The 17,363-nt window shown below is 41.5% G+C and overlaps 1 long non-coding RNA gene across 2 annotated transcripts in view; it reads right to left on the bottom strand.

Annotated features, from left to right (window-relative positions):
* LOC105726799 (uncharacterized) overlaps nucleotides 1–17,363 on the bottom strand; it is a 34,484-nt gene that overhangs the window by 5,159 nt on the left and 11,962 nt on the right. Inside the window, exon 2 of one of the 2 annotated variants that reach the window (XR_001109638.2) lies at nucleotides 9,311–9,542. This is a non-coding gene — a long non-coding RNA (uncharacterized LOC105726799). The remainder of the gene's footprint in view (nucleotides 1–9,310; nucleotides 9,543–17,363) is intronic. The other variant, XR_001109637.2, reaches the window with a different exon arrangement.

Genomic DNA, 17,363 nt, shown 5'->3' with positions numbered 1-17,363 from the left:
AACTGAAGGGAACAAAAAGCAATAAAAATGATATAGCGGATGTAAAATTATATATAGCTTCTACAAGGAAAAAATATAGTAACTGGAAATTAATACTGGGCATTTTTGGCAGCAGATTGGACACAGCAAAAAAAATTAGTAAATTATCTGAAAATCAGCATAGAAAATAAAAATAGATAATACAGAAGAGAGGGTAATAAATAAGGACAATATGAGAAGTTCTCAATAAATATGCATTTATTCAGAGGTCCAGAAGAAGAGAAACAGAAACAATACATAAGGAAATAATGACTGGGAATAGCCAATAATTGATAAAATTCACCTGTGCACAGATTTGAGAAACCTAACAAATCCTAGGCAAAGTATATTAAAAGGAAGTCTACACCTGAACATTTTCCAAAGAGTCAAAATAGAAAACTTAAAAGCAGCCAAATGATTTTCAAAGGAGACATACATATACTTACAGATGACATCTCAGCAGCAAAAACAGAAACAAAAAATCACATTTTAAATGTGCTGTAAGAAAATAATTGCCAGTCTGGAATTCTAAGGTCAGAAAAAATAAAAATATAGAGAAAAAGAGAGACAGAAACTAAGAATTGGTCACCATCAGAACCTCAGTGAAGAAAATTCCAAAGGGTTCACTCTTGAGGGAGAAATAGAGTGACCCCGGATAGAAGGTCTAAGATGCAAGAAAGAACTAAAGAACAAGAAAAGTGTTATATATATGGGCAAGTGGAAGTTAGTGACAATTATAAAAAGCAGTTGTAAACATCTCTAAGGGTGTCAACATTTAAAAGTTAGAATTAAAATATCAAACTACAATAGCAGTTACATGAGGAGGTGGATAATTAGAGGTAATGCTAAGGTTTTCATATTAGTTGGGGAAAGAGTAAAGGTTTTGATTAATTACTGCTTGGATAAGTTAATTATATATGTTGTATTTTTCAAGTAAACACCAAAGGTTAAAAATAGTGTATTACTTTCAAACTTATAGAGAGACCCAAAAATAAAGTCAAAAAGGAAGACATACACAAAGGGAACAAGAGGGAAATAGAAATTCCAAGGTAAGCGCATAGAAGACATCCATGGAGCTGTAATTCGTAAACTCTAAGGGGAATTAATTCTAAGAAGCATTATTATTTTATCCATCTTTAACAAAGAACAAAGCACTAGCATTGAAACTGTTACAATGCTTTCTTAATGCTTGGAATTTTTATTCTACAATAGTGAAGTCACTTTTTCAGATTTTTAAAAATCATGCATCACTCTTATGCAGACAGAAGAAGGACATCACAAGTAAAATCAATGGGTTATGACATTTCTAAAACGTTCACTATGGAATCTACCTTTTCTAAATATTTTCCTTTTTCTGATTCAGAGTTGCAGATGTCTGTCTTTATCCACACAATAATAAACTCTGTGCCACTAAGAGCTTGCATGACACCGAATTTTGTAAAAGAGGGCTGTACTTTGTCACAGAGAGTTTCTTCAAAGCTTCTAACTACCACTCTATAAGACGTTCATATGCATGGTCAGGCAACGACATTGTGAACCCCGAATATCTGAGCCAGGTCTCAGTTAATTTAGAAAGTTTCTTTTGCTAAGGTTGAGGATGCACACCCATGACACAGCCTCAGGAGGTCCTGATGACATGTGCTCAAGGTGGCAGAGCACAGTTTGGTTTATACATTTTATACATTTTAGGGAGACATGAGACATCAATTGACATAGGTAAGATGAACTTTGGGCCGGGCGCGGTGGCTCACGCCTGTAATCCCAGCACTTTGGGAGGCCGAGGCAGGTGGATCACGAGGTCGAGAGATCGAGACCATCCTGGTCAACATGGTGAAACCCCGTCTCTACTAAAAATACAAAAAAAATTAGCTGGGCATGGTGGCACGTGCCTGTAATCCCAGCTACTCGGGAGGCTGAGGCAGGAGAATTGCCTGAACCCAGGAAGCGGAGGTTGCGGTGAGCCGAGATCACGCCATTGCACTCCAGCCTGGGTAACAAGAGCAAAACTCCATTTCAAAAAAAAAAAAAAGATGAACTTTGGTTCAGTCTGGAAAGGTAAGACAACTCAAAGCCCAGTCGGGACAACTCAAAGCAAGGAGGGGGCTTCCAGGTCATATAGGTAGATAAGAGAGAAATGGTTGCAATCTTTTGAGTTTCTGATTAGCCTCTTCAAAGGATTCAATGAGATACGCATTTATCTCAGTGAGCAGAGGGGTGACTTTGAAAGAATGGGAACAAGTTTGCCTTAAGCAGCTGCCAGCTTGACTTTTCCCTTTATCTTAGTGATTTGGGGGCCCCAAGATTTATTTTTCTTTCACAACAGCTATATCATAGCACCATTTGGCCAAGAGTGAGTGCATGCTAACTTCAGAGGTGTCAAGAGGTCAAAGAGATGTGCTTCTCAAAACCAGTGAATTATGATATAGCATTAATTCTATTAAAGGTAAATAGACTAACTCATTCAGACCAAAGACAAAAGATTGTTAGTTTAAATACATATATTTTCTTTAAAACCCACAAAAATCTATCTCTGTATTATTTATGAGATACACATAGTCAATTCTCATTATTCACAGTTACTGCATACAAGAAAGTCACCATGAGCAATGAATTAGCAAATACTGAACCACTGCTTCCAGGGGAAATTATATCTATTTATATCATCTAACATAAATTATTATTTTAAATCTTCAAAATTCATCCTGATAGAACCTATTTTACTTTTTACAAAAGAGAAAACAAAGTTCAGAAAGGTTGAGTGGCTTGCCTGAGGTTGCCCCACTAACAGGTGCCAGAATTGGGATTAAAACCTAACCCAACTGGCCCCAGAGCCTGAACTTGCACTATACTACCCCAGCCCCTACCATCGCCATTTCTCCATCCTCTGGTCACCTCTGTATGAAGCTGCTGCAATTAAGGCCTTTTTGGACTTTAGCTAGGAGCATGCACATCAAGTGACTCAAATTTTTAGCTGCTTTGAACATGTCCACAAATGACCATGAAAGTGCCACAACTATTGATTTTGAGGTTACAAATAAGTTTTAGCATGTAGGTTAATTTGCAAATATGGAATCTACAAATAATGAGGGTCAACTGTGCTTTGAAAACAACGGATATAGGAAGGTTGGAAGCAAATGGGTTTATAAACCTTGTATATTAACCAAAGGAAATCTGCTGTAGGTTTTTATTATGAGATAGGTAAACTTTAAAGCAAAATGAATTACTAAAGAAGGAAGTCATTTAATACTAATCAAAGATTCATCAATTCATCAAGAAGATATACCAATTTTAAAATTTATAAACAGATGGTAACACAGCCTTAAAATATATAAGGCAAATATTTGTAGACCTAAAAAGTAAAATAGACGCATCTGCAACCACAGGGGGAGATTTTAACAGGCCTTAAAAAAAAAAAAAAAAGATAGGGTCTCTCTGTTCCCCAGGCTGAAGCGCAGTAGCATTAGCATCGCTCACTACAGCCTCGAACTCCCAGTCTCAAGCCATCCTCCCAGCTCAGCCTCCCAAGTTGCTGTGACTATAGGCATGAGCTACCCACCATACCCAGCTAATTTAAAACAATTCTGTAGAGATAAAGTCTCACTATATTGCCCAGGCTTAGGCCTCTTTATGTAATCATAAGACAACACACAAAAATATAGTAAGGTTACAGAAGATTTGAACAGCATATACAGTACTAGGACAATAAGACAAAGATAAAGAAAGAAGAAAATTTTCCTTGTGAAAAAAAAATGAATTTTAACCCATTGATTTCACTTATAATATGATTAAGGCAAAACCATGAAGCCTGTAAAAGAGAATAATCACAATCATTCTCATGATCAAATCATGACAATAATTTGGTTTCTGGTTAAGAAATCTATCACCAACTAATCATAAAAGGAAATAGAGAAACAAATTCCATTAAGCTAAAGGCTCCTGATTATTTAAATTCACTAAGTTTTCTTAAAAATAGTGAAAAGAAAAACAATAGAGTGATAGAAAACACATGCAATACAGATGACTAGCAAAGAACAGGTAGCCTGAATATATGAAGCACCATAAAAGTCCATAAGAAAAAGCCAGCATGCCCAATCAAGGAAATGGGAAAGAGATTTGAACAAGCACTTTGTAAAAGAGAAAATCCAAATGGCCAAAAATGTAGGCAAATGTGTTTAACCTCACCTTTAATCAGAGAAATACAAATTAAATCCGAGACTTCCATGAGATTTGCAAAACTTACAACAGTTTGACAGTTATCTATTGGCAGTGTAAAGCTGAGACAATCACTTTGGAAAACGGTATGCATTATCTCATAAAGTTGAGGAAGCAGGAACCCTGGGACCCAGCAATTTCATTCCTAGATGTGTACCCTAAAGAAATGCAGGCTGCATACTCCGGGATAATACACAGGAATGTTTATAGCAGTATTATTTGTAATTGCATTGTATGTACACTTGAAACAACTCAAATGCCCATGAACAGTGGAATGGATAAATCTATTGCAATGATAGATTTATGCACTGAAATCTATGAAACGACTTTGAAAAATGGCTACAGACACTCTCAACAACACACATGCATCCTACAAACATAGCTGAGAAAAGAATGCAAGATACAAAAGAACACTTAGAGGATGATTCCATTTATATAAAGTTTAAACTCAGGGAAATATAAACTATTTTATTTTCAAATGTGTTCTCAATTTATAAAATGATTAAAAAACAAAGCAAGAAAATTATGAACATAAGCGGTTCAGATCTTCATTGTTTGTAGAAGAGAAGGAGGAGATGGTGATTGGGAAGAAAACACAAGTGCTCTGTCTTCTATTTTTTTTAATCTGGGTGTTCATTATGTGTTATTTAACAGGTTTCTTGCTTAAGAACTAATTGCTCAGTGCACATTTCAGTTGTATGCCCTTTCTCTGTGTTTTATATTTTTTCATTTAGAAAAACAAAGCTTCACATGTCTTTAGGTCTCCCGACTATAACTTCCAGGCTACTCTCACTGATGGCACAAGGAAGAGGGAAAATGGCACCGTTTGCACTTCTGTTCTCTTTGTGGTAAGACCATCATTCTCCAGCCTGGCAGAAGGAGAAGGATGTTACATGCCCGTGAAATTAGGTGGTTATTTCAACCCTGGCCCTAAAACTGGAACACTGATTGCTCCAGGTCTCAGGTACCCTGGGTCTGACCTTTGCAACGGGCTGCAAAAGCTGTTCATCCGAGCAGACCATGTCTGGGGCTTCTGCGATTTTATCCTGTACCAACCGTGCCTTTAGGCAAAAGAGACAGCAAAGGAATTCCCAGTGTCCACGTTGCATAACAGGCATCCATGGTGCCTTGAGGAACTTCTACCAGAATGACTGCCCAGATCCTCCAGCTGTAAGTTATGCAATTGAGAAAATGATGCAATTGAGATTTAAATCCATGTTTGTCTAGTTTCTAATTTAGGTTCAAGCCAGGGCTGCCTCTGCCTCCTTCACTTTTTGTTCTAATTTGCATTGTGATGAGATTTTAAAGTTTAAAAAAAATTGGTAGCTCTTTAAGATGTCAGAAGAGTGCTTATTTAAAATGAATAACTAAAAAAATGATTTGTTAGCATTATTTAATGTACTTCCAACTTTAACTCCCAGCCAGCATTTTAGATCCACCAAATCAGGTTTGCTAATATGTCTCTTGACTCTTTTTTTGTTGTTTTTTCTGAACTAAATAAAGGGACATTTTTGAGAACTTCAGTCACAGACCTTGCTCCATCTCCCACCATTCAGTTCATTTCATCTTTAAAATAGAGATGAAAATATCCACCTCAAAGGTCTGATTTTTGGGGCCAAATATGAAAAACCATAACCTGTTATTAACTCTTCCATTGGAATCAGCAGAAATAATTAATGCTAATTATGGTAATTTGAAGTTTCCACTTTATTCCAGTTCAAAAGTTCTAAAATTATGAAATTTCTCAATATATTATCTTCATTTGCAAATCAGCAAAAAAATAGATGTGGGTTTGGTTCCTTGGTTAGCAAATTGGGGCTGTTTTGCTGTCATCTGGACTTTTATCTGGTTCAAATCTCTATCTATAGCAGTTATTAGGGGAATGCATATCTTCAATCCTCCCAAATTCTGGCATCTGGTATTTAATGAAACCCTGGGAAAGAGCACAGACCCAGGTATGGAAATGACATCTATATGACATCTAGTAAGCTCTTACTAAATGCTGGCGGTAGGAGATAGATTCCCGTGTACTGCATTTCTTCCTTTGGGAACTCAGTCATCCCCTACATCAGACTCAGCATGCCCAGCCTCACCAGCCACTTCAAGGTGGATCCGTCCTCTGCCCCACCCTGCATGTCTACACCAGTCACAGTAACTGATTTGCAGACAAGCACATACATGTAAGTCTGTTGGTAAGTTAAGTGATACACATGAAAGTTTAAGGCTTCATTCAGCTGATGCACACTAAGGAATACCTGAAGATTAGGTCATGCGAGTTGAAGTGTGGTTGGAATCTGACAGAATGAAAAAACAATTGAGAGGTTCATGTCCTTGTAGCCTGGCCCAGATAGCAGTTTTCATCTTTAATCTGTAAACTGTTGTGGTTGGGGGTTGTTCCTGTCTTGACACCTCTTGCTCAGGTTCGTAGGTGCAGCCCATGCCTATAACTGTCAGAACCGTATTTCCTAGAACTGTTTGTGCAAGCTGTTTGTCATCTAGTCAAGGTTCAGGGGCAGGGAAAGTGATGGAAAGTGACAAAAAGTGGGGGAGGGAAACAGGAAAGGATTTAATGCAAAGGGAAACTGGGAACCTCTGTCATGTCTGTTGGTCCTTCTCCATGGAAAACTAAAGTCTCTGGGAGGATGCGCCCTGGATCTATCAGCAGAGACACAATGTCTCTATCTGAGAGTGCCATCTAGGAGGTGCCTGGATCTCAGGGGTCACCTTACAAGTGTGAAAGATACTGTATAAGGATGAAGCTGGATTGCAGCAAATGGAGGAGTCAAATGGCAACTGTCCTGTCTTTGACCTCTGGACGCAACGGTGCCTGAAGCAAGGCATGCTTACATTTCCCCATTATCCGATCCATGAGCTCACCAACTTGAGCAGTTTGAATGGAATTTTTGTCAACTGAAATAGTCTTAATAATAGGCTAGACCTTACCCAATGTGTGCCCCACACCCTGACAATCAGATCTTTGAGTTGGATATATTTTTTTTAAATTATACTTTAAGTTCTGGGGTACATGTGCAGATCTTGAAGGATTGTTGCATAGGTACACTCGTGCCGTGGGTGGTTGGCTGTAATAAGTCGTGTTGGGAAAACTGGCTACCCATGTGCAGAAAGCTGAAACTGGACCCCTTCCTTACACCTTACACTAAAATTAACTCCAGATGGATTAAAGATTTAAACATAAGACCTAATACCATAAAAACCCTGGAGGAAAACCTAGCAAATACTATTCAGGGCATAGGCGTCGGCAAGGACTTCATGACTAAAACACCAAAAGCAATGGCAACAAAAGCCAAGATAGACAAATGGGATCTAATTAAACTTAAAAGCTTCTGCACAGCAAAAGAGGTGGATATTTTTATCCTCCTTTTAAAGATGAGAAAATTGGCCATCCAGTTGGTAACTGGTGGGTCCTCAGTCAAAACAAGATTCGACTTCACATTATGTGTAAGGGCATGAGCTGTTTTCCAAGTTGTTTTTAGTTTCTCAGTTTAAAAACAGTAACTTATTCCAGGGTTCAATGGGAGACAGAAAAACCGGAATTCTAGGAAAGTGATTGGAACTCTCTTCTCTTAGTATAAGGATGTAACATGGTGGCGAGAATGAAGCCTGATTTTGCAGCAGGACAGGTAGACATCTTGGACAGACAGATCAGAAGTGTATGGGTGCCTGCCCCGAGCCCAGCCTGCTTCTAGGCTCAACCAATCAGAGCGTGACTCAAGGGAACCCGAATTTGCACCTACCAAGAAAGGGAGGGCCTCAGGAGAGTTCATGCTGGCAGGCGATGGTGGAGATGGGCAGGACACAAAGGGCCCCACGCAGAATCCCACTGAGGGCACTGCAGACCCTGCCTGCACTCACAGGGCCTGGCAGGTAGAGAGAAGAGAACAGGGCATGTATACAGAGAGAAAGTAATGTAAATGGAGGCTCAGGGTAGCCCAAGAGAGGAACCAAGAGATGATCATGTCGCTTGTATTGTGTCACCTTGTGCCAGTCTTCCGGTTCCAGTTTCCCCTCGGGAAGTAATCTAGGTAAAGTCTGAATCTTTGAACACCACAGTGGGGAATCATAGAGGAGATAAACAGACCAAGACTCCTGCCTGTGTGTTTGGGCATTCTGAGTCCCCCAGGCCATCTCTCAAACTCAGGCTGAGAATCTGTCTCCAATGGAGAGAGAACAAGTGGTCTCGGGTGATAAATCTCTGCTTTAGGCACCCCATGGTCTGAATCAGGAGTGCCTGTTTTCATGATTCTGTATGAGGACAGGGATTATCCTGCCCCCTAAGGGCTGCAGTGCCCTCTCTGACCCCAGCCTTTCACTAGGAAGGACACCTGCTAATTTTGGCTGTGGCTCAGCTGCACTATAAACTCCTCTCTGTGGCCCACTCCCCGACAAGCAGTGAGCTGCCTCAGCTGCGTGGCCCCTTCACACAGTTGAAGACCCTCAGTATGAAGCTGGAGCAGCACACGTAAGAGTCAAGATTGCTTGGCCTTGTACTGGAACAGAGAATGAAGGAGAGAGACTCTGGCCTGAGCTCTGAGTCCCCTGATAGTCTGGACTCACTGTAACAGTTAATAGTAATAACAACCTCAATTTGTTCTAACCCATACAGGGAAAGTGCCCTGAAAAATTTTAAGACCATGAAGTAAGTATTCCAGGCACTTTGCAAAGTGTTTTCAAAATACCACCAACTTTAATCTTCACAGGAAACCTTGTGATATGGGGACTTTATCTTCATTTTTCAGGTACAAAAACAGAGGCTCAGAGAGATGAAGTCATTTTGCCCAAATTCTCACAAGAAGTAGATGAGATGTACAAAAACTGATGATGATATACTCTTTCCTGGTAAACACTCTCTTGCTGTGTGTGTTCTGCATCCCATGTCCATAAAAATGCTCTGTATCTCATGCTACACAAATTCATACTAACAGATTTCAGTGAAACACAACGTCAGAAACATTGGTGGAATGCCCCTCGCCTTCTCAACTAGTAGTCATAATTCCACTCCTGACCACTCAGGAGACCTTCCAATATCTCTGCACACACGCTGGGTGACATACACACTGACCTGAGAAATCCAGAAGATTAGACATAAGTTGGCCCTGTGGTCCTTCTAGTCCCGAAAATGGTCTTCATGCAATTGCTCCAGAAATTCAGGAGTCCACTGACTATGTAGTTTGTCATTCTTCATTTCACGGAAACTTGCATTCATTTGTTTAGCAATTCATCCAGTGTTCTTTGGGTCAAACTTTCTGCTGAGCTTTTTGAAAAGCCGAGATGACTTTGTCATAGTCCCTGTCCTCGAGGAGGTAGTATTATGGTGAGTAGGAAAGCCAGATTTGAGAAATAATTACAATCCATGCTAAGAAAGGCTGTGCAGCAATTTAAAAGAATGAGACAGAACTACGTAACATAAGGGGAAGATATTTTGAGGTGTAGTGTTGAGTGAAATGAATTTTTATCTATTTTGCTCACTCATACATTCTCATCTCCTAGGACAGGGATCAGCAAGATAAGGCCCATAGGCCAAATCTGGCCCCAGCTCCCGCCCCAAAATTCAAAATGTTTTTTATGTGTGTATAGAGTTGTATTAAAAACAAGGAAGTGTATGTCCTGAAGAAATTCTAAAATATTTACTATTTGTCCCTTTATCGAAAGTTCACCAAGCCCTGTCCTAGAAATACGCCTGGCATATTTTTATATTTTAGGTACTTTGTAAATATTATTTGAGTAAGTAAATAAATATGTATCATATGAAAATGCAAAAAAAAATTATTCTTCTTCCATGTGTATGCACACAGCAACTTCATAGAAAAAGACCTGGAAGGATACACTCCAAACTGTCAAGGTCTATTTCTCTGAAGTGTGGAGAAGAAGAGTAGGATGAATGTCACGATCATAAGAATGTAACCTATCTATAATGTGGAATTATATTTTATAAGGAGAATAAGTATTCATGCATTACCTGCATTATTAAAAAGTAATACTTGAAAAATGTTCTCCCATTTAAAAATAGGCTTATTTCAATGGAGAATGAGAACTGGCCATTTGTCCAAGTTACTTACCTGCTCTGATTCTCAGTTTTCTCCTTTATAAATTGACAATGAAATAGTACATCTTCATGATGATTAAATGAGATGATATGTGGAAAGTGCCCAGCATGTAATCACCACTCAATATTTATTCACTATGGTTATCGGCCTTAAAAGAACATCCTAAGTTTCTTGCCTCAGTTAATGATAAGACCACCCATCTACCCAAGCCAGATCCCTGGTAAACACCTGCCTCTTGCGCACTCCTCCAAATCTTGCAATTGATCAGCAAGTTCCAAACCTTCTCCCTTAGAGAAAATGTGTCATCCCGGCCGGGCACGGTGGCTCATGCCTGTAATCCCAGCACTTTGGGAGGCCGAGGCGGGTGGATCACGAGGTCAAGAGATCTAGACCATCCTGGTCAACATGGTGAAACCCCGTCTCTACTAAAAATACAAAAAATTAGCTGGGCATGGTGGCGCGTGCCTGTAATCCCAGCTACTCAGGAGGCTGAGGCAGAAGAATTGCCTGAACCCAGGAGGCGGAGGTTGTGGTGAGCCGAGATTGCGCCATTGCACTCCAGCCTGGGTAACAAGAGCAAAACTCCGTCTCCAAAAAAAAAAAAAAGGAAAAATGTGTCATCCAAACATTGCAATGACTTTCTTACTGGTCTCCCTGCTCTGCCATCTTCCCTTTCCAATCTATTCCTCCCAATGGACAGAGTGACCATCATGTCCTGCTCACAGGCCCAGAGGGCCTCCACTTCTGCACTACAAGGGCCAAATGCTGAATGTAATACTCAAAAGTTATTCCGTAATCCAGACCCCCACACCAATAGCACCCTAGACAGGGGTCTTTCTGCTTTTCCAGAAACATGCTTCTAGGCCTCTACACAGCTGTTTAGTCTGTCTGGCATACCTATCTCCACTCTTCCTACTTCCCAAATATTGATTTATACTTCAAACACCATCTCCTCTAGAATCCATGTATTCACTCACCCACCCACCCATTCATACATCTATCCATCGATTCAACCTTATATCCACCCACCCATCCATCCATTCATCTATATATCCATCCATCCATCCACTCAACTACCCATCCATTATTCATCCATTCATCCATCCATCTATTCATCTATATATCCACCCACCCTCCCACCCACCCACCCATCCATCCATTGAATCACTCACAAACATTCACTGAAGACCTGATATGTCCTAGGAACTTCAAGAAACTAGAAATACAGGGGTCATCAACCTGAACACGTGCCCTGCCCTCTACTGCAATAGATTAAAAAAAGAGGGTCATATACTCTCCCTGGGAATGTCCAGGGGAACATTTTAAAATTTTCATTTCTAGTTAATTTTATCTTGTCTTTTTTCATTTCTACTTTGCATATGTTTTAAAGTATGAAATACATTAATACAGTGGTACAAGCATACAATATGTAAAGTAAAAATCATATAAAAAAGGAAATGCTTGGTTGTTTTTTTTTTTAACTAGTAGAGCTGCGTGATCAAAAATATTCCACTAGCACTGGGAGAATACTCTCAGATTCCAGGAAACTGGTCACCCCAGAGCCACAGACCTGTGTATGTTTCCCTATTAAAGAATATAGAATGTCTTGTGATTATCTGAATACCATCATGCTGAAGAACGTGGACTCTGGAGCCCATATAGACAGACTGAGGTGGGATTCCAGCTTTGTCACTGACTATCTGGGTGACCAAGGTGCCTAGCCTTTTGGGTTTTAGTTACTTGGTATTTCATATGTTAACAAGTTAATATGTGTAAATCCCTTAGAAGGGCCACGTAGTGTTGAGCCCCTAGGACTCAACACTGCTGTTTTCCCCATCAGACTTGCCAGGCTGAGACAACTGTCTTCCCAGGGATAGCCCAGTGCTCTGCACATAGCAGATAGGGACAAACTGTGTGATGATACAATTTCATAGTGGGGGTGAATTTAGGAGATTTTCCTCTCTATGAATACATCGAGTGCTTCATCAGCAAATGGAAGCCAGCCACATTCAGAAGCAGCTCCCTCGGCTTAAGCCCAGAGACACATATGGTGCAGGAATGCCATTTCATCCTGTCTCAGGTGTTAATTAGCAACTTCTCACTACCAAATGCTCTGAAACAACAGCGAGGAGAAGAAATTACACTATTTTTAGCAATATTTTGACAGCTATATTAATAAACAATAATTTTCTTCCCATCTGCCAGCTGATCTCCACTTGCCACCAAACAGATCAGCCTTCAGTTCTGCAGGGAAAAAGGTAGCAGAGATGGGAAACTGTTACTTTTTTTTAAGTGAAAATTCCAAATAACAGGGTCACTGGCTGTGTAATGGTCTCAGCCATGCCAGCTGCTCATTGCTTTGTGTAAGGCCTTCTTCCTTTTCCATTTCAACCTGTAAATCACTCAAGGGGCACAGAAAGGTGAGATAGCCTGAGAACCAGCTGGACCCCAGCCCTCTCAGGTTCTTGCTCTAAAACAAAGCAACTGGACTAGAAACACAAACTTTGGAGACGTCAGGACCAGGTGGAACATGAATAACATGGCCAGTTATTCTCTCTCTAATTATTACTTATGGGGGCTGTAGTGTATGGATGTGCAGCTGCTAATCACAGGCTTCCAGATGAACGCAAGGCAGCCTTTTAATGTTAACAAATGAAGACATTCTTAATTTAATCACCCGTGTCTGGGTCAGGGAGCCCAAGCTGCCAAGGCTGTTTGGTGCAGGGCAAACACTGAACCCTCATCAGAGGGGGTTTGCAGTGGGGTGAGCCAGGCCTGTTTTGCACACCGTCCTGAGGGGCATCAACCCACCTCCACTCAATTAAATGAACCATCATTTTCCATTGTTTATGCATAGTCATTTCATCAAGGAGAATGAGAAAGAGCTAGGAGGAGAATGAAGGAAGAAAGAAAGACGGGAAGAAGGAAGGAAGCAGAAAGGGAGGGAGGGATGGAAGGAAAAAGGAAAAGATGGGGAAGGAGGACAGTGGGACATCTTTTAGCAATGTATCATTTTCCAAAGAACAGAAATGCAGTGTCCTTGATGTCTTTATAACTTGTTATCAATTTTAATCGATTAATGCTAATGGCACTTCTAAGACAATTTTTCCAATCTATAAAAATAAAACATTTTCAGCCGGGCGCGGTGGCTCCCGCCTGTAATCCCAGCACTTTGGGAGGACAAGGCGGGTGGATCACAAGGTCAAGAGATCGAGACCATCCTGGTCAACATGGTGAAACCCCGTCTCTACTAAAAATACAAAAAATGAGCTGGGCATGGTGGCACGTGCCTGTAATCCCAGCTACTCAGGAGGCTGAGGCAGGAGAATTGCCTGAACCCAGGAGGCGGAGGTTGCGGTGAGCCGAGATCACACCATTGCACTCCAGCCTGGGTAACAAGAGCGAAACTCCGTCTCAAAATAAATAAATAAATAAATAAATAAATAAATAAATAAATAAATAAATAAATAAAAATAAAACATTTTCAAGATATCTGTTCAGAGCAACCCAGTCCTGCAATCAAGAGTTCTGACTTGGCGGTCAGGGAGTTGGGTTTGCATCGTAGACTCACTACGGACCAGCTGTAACAAGTAAATTCACAGCTCTGCTGTCTCTGAGATAACAATCGTACTTAATTCACGGTGTTGTTTGAGGAGTGAGTAAAATTAATGCACTTTCTGGGCTTAGTACAGGGCCTGGCACATAATAGATGCGTAACAGTTGCTTTAAATGGAAGATTGTCTATCAAAGGGACCCATTACTGACTGACTGGGACTTCGTGGATTGTGGGGCTGACAAGAGGGTTTTCAAGGTCAATCAGTTCTTTGGGGATGAAGGTCCACTGGGGGTTGCAGCCTCCTAAAAGGGCACAGCTAGGGTGGAAAGGGCATTAGCAACAGCTTCTCCATCAAGGCATCTCTGCCTCCATATCATAAAAGCGTCGGGAAGTCACACATCTACCTGTTGTACACACAGACAAATGAAAGCTCCAGAGAAAACCACCGCTTAAACTTTCTGGAGCTGCCGAAAAGTTCACCGCGTGCTCATCTCTCCAAATTAAGATGTGCTTGGCAAATGACAGCTCTGGCTGTGATAAATTCACTCGTTCACCAGTTGAGGGCTGGGGAGCATTTTTTAGGAGGAGGCTAAAACTCCAACACTCCGTCACAATTTTTTTCCTTTGATGTGCTTCAAGGTTGACACCGTTTGTGCACTGGAGAGATGACTAACTTCCCTCTGACAATTTTTATGTCTCAGATCAGGCAGTCCAGAAGTTGCAATATTTCTATTATGTAAACCATAGATTCAGAGCTGCTAACGAATGTGTAACATGGGTCTGGTTTGAAGGTTTTCTCTCATTTTTCTGAATCCTCGGTAGTTTTTTAGACTTATTTTTAATTGACAAATACGAATTGTATATATGTATTGTGTACAACAGGATTTGATAGATGTATACATTGTGAAATGACTAAATCAGTCTATTTAACACATGCATTATCTCACAAACTTTTTTGTGATGGGAACACTTAAAAATCTACTTTCTTAGCTATTTTCAGGCATCAATATGTTGTCATTAACAACAGTCACCATGCTGCATGATAGATCTCTTGGACTTATTCCTCCTGCATAACTGACATTTTTGTCCTTTGACCAATGCCTCCCCAGTCCCCAACCCCACCCCAGGCCCTGGTAACCACCATTCCATCCTCTGCTTCTGCAAGGTTTGCTTTTTTTTTCCGATTCCTCATATAAATGAGATTATCCGGTATTTGTCTTTCTGTGTCTGGCTAATTTCTCTTAACATGATGTCCTCCAAGTTCATCCATAGTGTCACAAATGGCAGGATTTCCTTCACTTTTAATGCCGAATAGTATTCCATTGTGTCTGTACACATTTTCTTATCCACCAATGGACACTGATGATGATTCCTTACCTTGGCTATTATGAGCATGGGAGTGTAGGTATCTCCTTGACATACTGACTTCATCTTTCTAATATATTATTTTCATTTGGGGAAATAAATCCCTAAATGCTTTAGATTCTACACTTTGAGGCAGTTGAAAGTCCGTGTCTTCCTGTTACAGCCCCTTCCTCATCTTACCCTGTTTTAGGCTGCCCCAGTTGGTGAGTTATTTGGAGCCAGCTCCGGGCTAGATGTTGCCTCCAGCCTGGGAAAACACAGCGGGAGGTAGTGGGCCTGTAAAAGAGAAACTTGGACGCTTTGCTCCTAGGGCTTCCAGAAGACCTCAGATCTCACCTTCCTCTGCTCTAAGAACCAAAAGTGCCTCCCGAGCTCTAAGCAGCTTGCCCAGTGTGAGACAGTGTTAGGGCCCAATAGCTCTTCTCCTGCCTTCTTCCCCAGACATGCCTGCCTGACTCTGCTCCTGCTGTCCTCAGGCCCTTTCCTGTGTTCTCTGCCAGGAACCAAGTGTTCATTGACAGGGACCAGCTCACAGGCCACCTGCTGCTTTTCCTGTTCTGGCTGGGAAGGAGTTATGTTCCCCTCTTCTGGGATCCTGCTACACTTTATGCATCCTTCCACTTGCAGGGGTTCTTAGCAGGAGCAGCAATGCCTCCCCAGACCACCCACCCCATCACAGGGCTCTTTGTGGCTGTCACATGACTGGAATTCAGTGACTGGGGGTCCAGTGTGCTGAGCCTCCTCCGTTGCCCCACAGCAAAATGGCAAAACAGCAGCTTCCTGGAAAAGCCATCAGCGTTTCCTAGGAAAACTGTCTGCATGGGGAGACTAAGCCCCAGTGGATATGTGCATAACTAATGGTCTTTCAATAAATGAATGAGGAAATGGATGAATGAGGGAGGGAGCATATCACACATCTTGTCACTTGGTACTCCTTATTTAAGACCGTCCTAAAAAATTCTCAGAGCTCAGAACTAGAACCTTTCTATTCACAGATATCCTGCCTCCTTAAGAACCAGCCCATCACCAATGGCAGGGCCCAGAGGATAACCATGCAGAGCGGGGTACTCACCAGACCCAGCCACCATGCTCTCCCCCTCTCTCCTTCCCTCTGCTGATGCTGCCCGCGTTCAACAGCTGCCCTCATGCTGGAGTCTGGGGCAGGCTAGTCCTGCAATGGTGCCCACATTTGTCCTTTTGAGCTTTCTGTCCTCTGTCTGGTTTGCTGGCTGGTTTACCACTCACTCTGCCTCTCTGGAACATGGTTTCTTAGGCTCACCTCTGTCTTTGTATGATCTTATTCATTTTTCTACCCCTAATGCACATGATTTGCTCCCACCAAAAACTCCAGAAAGTCACAGGTTAGTAGTGCCCTGAACTCTTGATTCCTTCCCTCATTACCTTAAAGTACTCCGCTAGACCCTTCCCACTAATAAACAGTGAGAACTGTGTGGCCCAGTATGTTTCCTTCTTCTCCTTGGCTGCCAGGTAACTCAGAGCTCTGTTTTATGCTCAACAGCTTTATTCAGTTCAAGCTTCTGGATGAAATCTTTTCCATTCCCTTTATTTCTTAGTTCTTATCATTTAACTGAAAACTTTTGTTTTTGTGTAGCTGCTTCACTTATTCTAAGCTGACAAGATCTGGGAAAAAAGTAGGGGCGGCGGGGGAATTCTCCAGTTTGGCTGAGGTCCTTTAAAATTCTATTCTCATCCTATACAACTTCTCCAGGAAAAAGGGAAAAGAAACTCTCAGTCCAAGCTTAAATATTTACAGATGTGGCCTCAGATTGCCCCAGCCCCCGATTTGAGCCTCATTCTCCCATACTTCCAAATCCTTTGTGGCCTAAAAGGGCAGCTTCAGCCTGTTCCCAGTCTCTCTGGCACTGAAACTAGCTCCAAGCCCTGGTCACCAGTCTCCTCTCCCTTTCTCAGCTCACTGCCTCCTGAGGCCCTTCTGGCCTGGAAACTCTCACCCTGAGCCTCGCCCCGGAGGCAGCCCCTGCCTGGACAGGGTTTGATCTCCTGCATGAAATCTTGACAAATACACAGGCAGGGATCTCTCCTCCTCCTCTGTGGCCCTGTGGCAGTTCCTGTGGTTTTTCCGATTTTGGTTAGCTGTATTTTCAACTGAATAATAAGAAGAACTG

Source organism: Aotus nancymaae, unplaced genomic scaffold (genome assembly GCF_030222135.1).
Source record: "Aotus nancymaae isolate 86718 unplaced genomic scaffold, 86718_ANA_hifiasm-v0.15.2.pri h1tg000015l_1, whole genome shotgun sequence".
Classification (NCBI taxonomy): Eukaryota; Metazoa; Chordata; class Mammalia; order Primates; family Aotidae; genus Aotus; species Aotus nancymaae.
Note: the sequence above shows the minus strand (reverse complement) of the source record. Positions and strands in the feature narration are given on the sequence as shown.